Raw genomic sequence first — 10,095 nt, forward strand, 5'->3', positions numbered from 1 at the left:
TTTTTAATTTTTTTTTATTTATTTATTTTCTCTTACCATAACTACAAACTATCATATTAATGTTCTTCAAAATATATTTTCCCATGCTAAATCTATTATAATTAATATTTAAACAGTTGAAATTAATGATTTAAAACCTAAATTTAAAGATATTCTCATATTTTCAACTTTAAAAATCAATAAAAAATAGTTTTAGGAAAAAAAATTCAATCAAAAAAGAAAAAGAAAAAAAGGAGGAGTAAAAATGTTACGATCGGTACTTTTCTTCCTATTGTCTTTGAGGGGAGTTGCTAGTAAGCTAGCGATCATATGGAAAAAAGGTCGCTAGCTAGCTAGCAATTTAAGTGAAAAAACGTCGCTACTTTCGTACCGATCCCTTTCTTTTTAATTTTTTTTATTTATTTTTTTTCTCTTACCATAACTACAAACTATCATATTCATGTTCTTCAAAATATATTTTCCCATGCTAAATCTATTATAATTAATATTTAAACAATTGAAATGAATGATTTAAAACCTAAATTTAAAGATATTCTCATATTTTCAACTTTAAAAATCAATAAAAAATAGTTTTAGGCAAAAAAAATCAATGGAAAAAGAAAAAGAAAAAAGGGAGGAGTACAAATGTTACGATCGGTACTCTTCCTATTGTCCTTGAAGGGAGTTGCTACTAAGCTAGCGATCATATAGAATCACGATCGGTAGTTAGCTAGCAATTTAAATGAAACAAAGTCGCTAATTTGATACCGATCCCCCTCTTTTCAATTTTTTTATTTTTTTTATTTCTCTTACCATAACTACAAACTATCATATTCATGTTCTTCAAAATATATTTTCCCATGCTAAATCTATTATAATTAATATTTAAACAATTGAAATGAATGATTTAAAACCTAAATTTAAAGATATTCTCATATTTTCAACTTTAAAAATCAATAAAAACTAGTTTTAGGAAAAAAAATTCAATGAAAAAAGTAAAAGAAAAAAAGGAGGGGGAAAAATGTTACGATCGGTACTTTTCTTCCTATTGTCCTTGAAGAGAGTTGCTAGTAAGATAGCGATCCTAGGGAATTACTATCGCTAGCTAACTAGCAATTTAAGTAAATAAAGTCGCTAATATCATACCGATCCCCCTCTTTTTAATTTTTTTATTTGTTTATTTTCTCTTACCATAACTCCAAACTATCATATTAATGTTCTTCAAAATATATTTTCCCATGCTAAATCTATTATAATTAATATTTAAACAGTTGAAATTAATGATTTAAAACCTAAATTTAAAGATATTCTCATATTTTCAACTTTAAAAATCAATAAAAAATAGTTTTAGGAAAAAAAATTCAATCAAAAAAGAAAAAGAAAAAAAGGAGGAGTAAAAATGTTACGATCGGTACTTTTCTTCCTATTGTCTTTGAGGGGAGTTGCTAGTAAGATAGCGATCGTATGGAAACAAGGTCGCTAGCTAACTAGCAATTTAAGTGAAACGAAGTCGCTAGTTTCGTACCGATCCCTTTCTTTTTAATTTTTTTATTTATTTTTTTTCTCTTACCATAACTACAAACTATCATATTCATGTTCTTCAAAATATATTTTCCCATGCTAAATCTATTATAATTAATATTTAAACAGTTGAAATTAATGATTTAAAACCTAAATTTAAAGATATTCTCATATTTTCAACTTTAAAAATCAATAAAAAATAGTTTTAGGAAAAAAAATTCAATCAAAAAAGAAAAAGAAAAAAAGGAGGAGTAAAAATGTTACGATCGGTACTTTTCTTCCTATTGTCCTTGAAGGGAGTTGCTAGTAAGCTAGCCATCATATGGAATTACGATCGCTAGCTAACTAGCAATTTAAGTGAAATAAAGTCGCTAATTTCATACCGATCCCCCTCTTGTCAATTTTTTTTTTTTTTATTTCTCTTACCATAACTACAAACTATCATATTTATTTTCTTCAAAATATATTTTCCCATGCTAAATCTATTATAATTAATATTTAAACAATTGAAATGAATGATTTAAAACCTAAATTTAAAGATATTCTCATATTTTCAACTTTAAAAATCAATAAACACTAGTTTTAGGAAAAAAAATTCAATGGAAAAGAAATTCAACGAAAAAAGAAAAAGAAAAAAAGGAGGGGGAAAAATGTTACGATTGGTATTTTTCTTCCTATTGTCCTTGGAAAGAGTTGCTAATAAGATAGCGATCCTATGGAATTACGATCGCTAGCTAACTAGCAATTTAACTGAAATAAAGTCGCTAATTTCATACCGATCCCCCTCTTTTCAATTTTTTTATTTTTTTTATTTCTCTTACCATAACTACAAACTATCATATTCATGTTCTTCAAAATATATTTTCCCATGCTAAATCTATTATAATTAATATTTAAACAATTGAAATTAATGATTTAAAACCTAAATTTAAAGATATTCTCATATTTTCAACTTTAAAAATCAATAAAAAATAGTTTTACGAAAAAAAATTCAATGGAAAAGAAATTCAATGAAAAAAGAAAAAGAAAAAAAGGAGGGGTAAAAATGCTACGATCGGTACTTTTCTTCCTATTGTCCTTGAAGAGAGTTGCTAGTAAGATAGCGATCATATAGAATTACGATCGCTAGCTAACTAGCAATTTAACTGAAATAAAGTCGCTAAATTCATACCGATCCGATTCTGGAGCAATAGTTATGTCATAATTTAATATATCTAGGGACAGTATCATACATTTATTTTAAACTTGTGGCCTATCATAGGACAGTATACGTATATTTAGTTGGCCTAATATTTTTCTTTAAACCCAATTTTATTACCTAAACTACTCTCACAAACTTAATTTAATATGTAAATTTATCTTTACACTCATTTTGAAATTAAAAACTCAAAATCAGTGTTCTACAACTTGTTTTCCACAACTCGTTGATTGAGAGTGTAATGTCCATGCATCTATGGAGTCGTGTTTGATGAATTGGTCAAACAAGCAATCTAGAATCGGGAAGACAAGATTAGATGAGGTAATTAATGTTAGATTGTAGAGATTAGCATAGGATTATGCCAAGTGTTATGTATTAGATGTGTGTTATGTGTCACAAGTGTATTAGGTGAGTTAGTTATGTGTGGAAAATTATTTATATATAAACAAGAGATGTAATATTCAGATAGCTATGAAGTGAAATATTACAATCAGTTTCTCTCTCTAAACTTTCCTTTCTACTTCTCTCTCTAAAGTCTCTCTGTAAGCTTTGTTAACATGGTATCTTCGCTGGTGACTGGTAACTCCATTCGTTGACAACGATTTCTGCACCTGTGCTTCCGCTCGTATTGGTAAGTGGTGGTGCTTTTGTATACTTCTCTGTCTTTCGGTGTTTGCTCATTGAAGCTATGTCGGTGTGCAGTCGATGCTATGTCGGTGCAGGAAGTCGGTGATTAACTTCTTGATTCTTGTTTTCTTTGGAGAAGATCGTGTTGCTATTTGAAGGATTTGTGTTGTGCTTGTTGAATGATTCTTGATTCAATCACATTCAACTGTCGGTGTGTTCTTGATTTTGGCACATTTCTTCATCTTTATGCTTTGGAAATCTCTGTGTATTTCGTATATTTGTTGACTCTATTGATTTGTTGTGCTACTATACAATGGTTACGGTTACTCAGTTAGCTTTCCCTCAGTCACCAATTTCTTCGTTAATTCCTAGTGTTGGCAACACTGTGACTATAAAGCTTGATGATTCCAACTATGTCACTTGGAATTTTCAAATGGAACTATTGTTAGATGGAAATGGGATTCTTGGGTTTGTTACTGGGTCTATTCCCTGTCCAAACAAATATGTAGATTCTGATTCTGAAGATGAAACTGTTGACAATCCACGAGTGCTTAATGATGCATATAAGGTGTGGAAGATTCATGACAAAGCTTCAATGACTCTTATAACTGCTACCTTATCCACTGCTGCTTTATCCTGTGTCATTGGCTGTTAAAGTTCTCGTGAAATGGGGACTAATCTCAAAGAAAGGTTTTTTAATATGACAAGAACTAGTATTGTTCAAATGAAGATTGACTTACAGAATATCAAGAACGGACCAGAATCTATTGATGTGTATCTGCAGCCCATTAAAGATTGTAGAGATCAACTTGCTGTTATGGGAGTGCTGATTTCAGATGAAGATATTGTTATTGTGGCTCTTTGAGGTCTTCCATTTGAGTATAATACTATCAAAGCTGTTATTAGGGGAAGAGAAAATCTTGTCACTATTAAAGAACTCCGATCTCAACTAAAAGCTGAAGAGTCTATTAGGGGAAGAGGTGGTTAAGCAAGCTTTTGTGAAGACTGCCATGTTTGCTAATTCTCTCAATTCTGGTTTTGATGATGGTAACTTTTCTGGATTAAAATACTATTCTCAAGGTAGTCCTCAGCAGGCTTCTTCATTTCATCCAATGCCTGCATTGCAACAAATGTCATCAGTTCCACAAATGTCATTTTCTCAGAGTCAACAAATCTCACCAATGCCATTTTCACAGATGAGTGGACAAAAGGCAAAGGACAATTTCAGGGGTCCTAATTTCAAATCAAAAGGCAAAGGGAAGAAGTTTTATTCTAGTTCTCAACCATCTTTTCAGCAACCTTCAGTCACTGGTTCTCAGTCATCACATCAGTCTTTACCAAGACAAGCATATCAACCTTTTCAATTCTGTCAAATATGCAACAGAAAAGGTCATACTGCTCTTACTTGTTTTCAAAAATGATGTCAGATATGTCACAGAGTTGGCCATACTGCAGCAACCTATTTTGACAAAACGAATTCTCCCAGTCAATCTATGCCTGTACCACATGCTTTTCCACCTTATTCTCAGCAGTTTCAGTCTCCATCCTCTACAACACCTTTTAATGGACAGAATTCTCACATGATGGCTTATTCTTCTTATAATCCTGCTATGATGGTGTCTCACTCTGTGCCTTCTATTGCAATGACTGCCAGAACAAATGCTTATCCCTCTGCTCGTTCACATGAGTATTGGTTGCTGGATTCAGGTGCTACAAATCACATGACTTCTGATTTGTCCAACCTGCAAATGGCTACTCTATATCCATCGTCCGACACAGTCACATGGGCTAATGGTGAAGGTTTGCATATTGCTCATATTGGCAAATCAAATCTTTCACTTCCATCACATAGTTTTCAACTAAAGTCCCTTTTACATGTTCCAAAGCTGTCTCAACATGTTCCAAAGACAATAACTGTAGGTGTATTGTTGATGAATTCTGTGTGTGCATACAGGACAAGGCCACTCAGAAAATACTCTATCACGGACTCAGTGATAATGCCGTATATCCACTTCCTGTGCTTAAGTCTTCAAAACCTTCTCCAGCAGCATTTATAGGACAAAAAATAAACTTCGCACTTTGGCATTGCAGATTGAGTCATCCTTCAAATTCAGTTACTAAGGTAGCCCTTAGTCAAGCAAACATTCATGTTTCTTGTAATGATACTCCTCATACGTGTATTGCTTGCATGACAAGTTTACTAGACTACCATTTCCTGTAATGGCTTCCAAGTTTGTTGTTCCCTTTGAAGTCATTCATTCTGATGTATGGGGACTAACCCCTAGTATGTCTATCGAGGGATATAGATACTATGTGTCCTATATTGATGAATGTACAAGATATACATGAATATTCCCATTAATGAATAAAGTTGTGATTTTTGAAACTTTTGTTCAGTTTCAAGCTTTTATTCAGACTTCTTTTATTGCAAATATCAAAGTTTTACAGAGTGATGGTGGTGGTAAGCATGTGAGTGCTCAATTTCAAGCTTTTCTTAGGGATAAAGGTATTCAACATCAAAGATCTTGTCCTTATACTCCTGCACAGAATGGCATCGCTGAAAGAAAAAATTGACATATTGTTGAAACTACCATAACTCTACTTCAACAGGCCAGTTTATCTTCTCAGTTTTGATATCATGCTTGTGCCACAACTATATATCTCATAAATAGGATGCCAACCTCAGTATTGTCGATGAAGTCTCATTTTGAGGTATTGTATCATTTCGCACCCAAGTTAGATCATTTAAGGGTGTTTGGCTGTGCATGTTATCCCTCTTTGCAACCATATCGAAATAATAAGCTTAATCCAAAAACTACTACTTGTATTTTTTTGGGGTATGCAGCACAGTACAAGGGGTTTATTTGTTATGCTCTTAAGGATCATAACCTCATTGTACCTCAGCATGTTTTGTTTGATGAAACTGTGTTTCCTCAACTTCATTCACTCTCTTCTTCTGAGACATCTAAACCTAAGTCATCTATGCCACCTTTGGTGATGCATCCCAATACATTTAATCATCCATCACTAGTGCCTATTCCTTTTCCCCAAGTTTTTTCAGAATCCTTTACATCATCACATGTTTCTCAGCCATGCAATTTGTCAAACAGTGATATTGTTTCTACTGATCGAGCTTCACAGTCAGTTCCAGATTCTATTTCTCTACAAGTGGCTCACTCTGAGTTGCATCCCAATGTTGCTATGTCACAAGCTACAAAATTAAAACAAGTGTCTTTGTCTTCAGCTAATATTCATCATATGCAAACTAGTGTCTTTGTCTTCAGCTAATATTCATCCTATGCAAACTAGGTCAAAGTCTGGTATGATAAAGAAAAAGAAAGTTTTTAGTGCTCATGTTCAGGATGATTCTTTTGTCAAGGAACCTCAGTCTTATTCTGCAGCTTCCAAAATTACTCACTGGCATGCTGCTATACAAGAGGAGATGAATGCTTTGATTCAACAGCAAACTTGGAATTTAGTTCCTCTTCCTCCCAATAAAAATGTGATCAGGTGTAAATGGATATATTGTGTTAAAAAGAATCATTATGGTTCAGTTGCTCGTTACAAAGCTCGATTAGTGGCTAAGGGGTTCTCTCAGGAAGCTGGTCGTGATTACTATGAGACGTTTAGTCCAGTAGTTAAACCTAATACTGTGAGGCTTTTGTTGTCTCTAGCTACTTCACATGAGTGGAAACTGAAACAACTAGATGTCAAAAATGCTTTCTTGCATGGGTTTCTCGAAGAAGAAGTTTTATGGCTTAACCACAGGGATTTGTGGATGTTAATCATCCTGAGTATGTTTGCAAACTTCAAAGGTCTCTTTACGGTTTAAAACAAACTCCGAGAGCTTGGAATGAGCACTTTACCAGGTTTGGGATTTACTTCATCTTATGTTGATCCTTCGTTATTTATGAAATCAAATGGTCACTGTCTTGTGGTTCTTCTTTTATATGTTGACGATATCATTCTTACTGGGAATGTTGAGAGTCATGTTCAAGCTGTAATCAGTCAATTGACCAAAAAAATTTGATATGAAGGATCTTGGTTTGTTGCACTACTTTCTTGGCTTACAAATTGAATATCAATCTCAAGGTATTTTTGTTCATCAGTCCAAGTATATTACAATCTTCTTCATAAAACTGATATGCTTCATTACAAACCTTTCATCACTCCTTGTCATCCTAATCGAAAGCTGTTAAATCATGGTAGTTCCTCTGTTGCAGATCCCAGTCTCTATAGAAGCATTGTTAGGGCTTTACAGTATCTCACCTTCACAAGGCCTAATATTGCGTATTCAATTAACTAAGTGTGTCAGTTCATGCATTCACCTCTTGAAGATCACTTTGTTGCTGTTAAAAGGATCTTGAGGTACGTTCGAGGCACAACTGGACATGGTATCTGTTTTAGACCTGGTTCCATGGATATTAAGGCATATAAGATGCTGATTGGGTTGGTGATCCTAATGATCGGCGTTCAACTACTGGTTTTGTTGTGTTTTTTGGCTCTAATCCCATATCGTGGAGTTCTAAGAAGCAACATATAGTGAGTCGATCTTCTACAGAGGCGGAATATCGAGCCATAGCTACTACTATTGCCGAGGTTGTGTGGCTTCAACAACTTCTCAAGGATCTTCACATTTCTAATTCATCTATTCCACTTCTACATTGTGATAATATTTCTGCAGTGGCACTGTCCACTAATCCTGTTTTACACTCTAAAGCAAAGCATATTGAAATTGACTATCACTTTGTGAGAGAACGAGTTCAACAAGGCACCATTTTGTTGTAGTTTGTGTCTTCTGCAGAACAGTGTGCCGATGTTCTTACAAAAGGGTTGTGTTCTTCAGAGTTCCATGTGCATTGCTCCAATCTTATGCTCGGTTCCCACCTACATAAGCTTGGGGGGGGGGGAATGTTAGGCTGTAGAGATTAGCATAGGATTATGCCAAGTGTTATGTATTAGATGTGTGCCATGTGTCACAAGTGTATTAGGTGAGTTAGTTATGTGTGGAAAATTATTTATATATAAACAAGAGATGTAATATTCAGATAGTTAATGAAGTGAAATATTACAATCAGTTTCTCTCTAAACTTTCCTCTCTACTTCTCTCTCTAAAGTCTCTCTGTAAGCTTTGTTAACAATTAACTCATATGTTATGGTCTTATTGTGCTTATTTGAGATTGAAATGTTAAACCAATATGCTTATTTCTCTTACAATAGAAATCGAGTTGGTTTTAATCCTTGTGTGCTTTATCTGAATTGCATTCCCATTGTTTTTATCCCATTGCCGCTTGATAAACAAATGCGTTAGCGTTTTGCAAATGCTTTAATCTCAAGTTTTTACCTCTGTTTTAGGATTAGGTGTCTTGGGTGGTGGAATTGTAATCTGTAAATCCATATTCTTAGGGATCACTTGGGTTTTAGCCACAGTAATTCAAATCTGCAAGAATTATAGGATTCAAAATCATTTTATATATACACGTACACCAATAATAATAATTAACTCATGCCTGAGTTGTCATTGGAAACGGCAGTGGGTATATTATTAGTGGGTTAATTGATAAATTTTAGTTTGATTCTTGATTTCATCATGTATTTGATGATAATTATACAATAGAGTAAAACTGACAATTCACATTTTAAATTTAAGTTGGGTGTAGAGTGAGGTTATATGAGTTCAAATAAAACTTCCCAACTATATATTAGCAAACTCTCTTTTCCAATCCAAAGAGGAAAGACCAAATTAATCCTGTCAACAAAACTTAAAAAAACAATAGCCTGCTTCAGTTGTAATTTCGTTAGGAATGTAGGGGTACCTGCAAGAACACAGAATACGATATATAACTAAAGCATAGTGAATTTGGGGTTTGCTTTAGAAACCAAAGTGTGAGTAACTTCGGGACTACGGAAGGATATCAACGGTGCAAAGAAAAGAAATAAAATAATGAATCGTTAATGCAAAAAAGTGAACTTCAGGCCAATAATTTTATATTATTGTCGAATTAATGGACTATTGGTCACTTTAATTAATCCAATATCGGATTTGATCGTGGAAGAAAAATAATGACGTTCAAGTCATAGTAGCTAAGGTTTCTTCGGGCCAAGCAATTACGAAAATATGGTTTAGTATGACTTTAACCTAAAGCACCCCAAAAATATTTGGGTGTGGCTGATAAGCGAGTGTACCAAAAATTGGCATTTGGGTTGAAAGATATCGCAGTCCGACAAGGATTTTCCGACTGCCGGTACACGACCCTACATCAAAGTTGCAAGCCTTGGGTTCTCAGGCACATGCAGCAGAGTAGCGGGCCGAGGCTTAGGACAAAGATTGGTGAGCTTCAAGCCCAACGAGATCAGAACCCAGGCCTCGGGCATGGTCGTTTCGCGTGCAGCAAGAGCCTAGAGAGCAGCTGCCTTCATTAGACGTCAAACCGACGTCTTCCAGTCGTTAGCTCAACGCGGCTGGGCTGTAGGCTAGCCAGCGTGGCTCGGCACGGCTTCGAGCCGCAGCTTCGACGCGAATTTCCCAGATCTTTTTTATTTTTTTTTCAATTCTAGGGTTAGAAAAAAACCAAAATTGCTTCTATTTTCTTTTGTTTCTTTGACTCAAATTCCACATGGCAAATTTATAATTACGTTATGCATGAACATAAATATATTGACAAATATATCAAATATACTATATATATATATATATATATATATATTTAGGAAGGTAAAAATAAATGTAGGGAGTTCATGCATCATGGTCGTTGAAAATATCAAACAGG

The 10,095-nt window shown here is 34.0% G+C and overlaps 1 long non-coding RNA gene across 1 annotated transcript; it reads left to right on the forward strand.

The window, feature by feature from the left end:
- Positions 1–2,797: 2,797 nt before the first annotated feature.
- Positions 2,798–5,711, forward strand: LOC148691894 (uncharacterized). Its single transcript, XR_015954642.1, has 2 exons — positions 2,798–3,329; positions 3,401–5,711. It is a non-coding gene; the product is annotated as an uncharacterized LOC148691894 (long non-coding RNA).
- The last annotated feature ends 4,384 nt before the right edge of the window (positions 5,712–10,095 follow it).

This window comes from Pyrus communis, chromosome 13 (assembly GCF_041283825.1).
Source record: "Pyrus communis isolate YQ-2024b chromosome 13, ASM4128382v1, whole genome shotgun sequence".
Lineage (NCBI taxonomy): Eukaryota > Viridiplantae > Streptophyta > Magnoliopsida > Rosales > Rosaceae > Pyrus > Pyrus communis.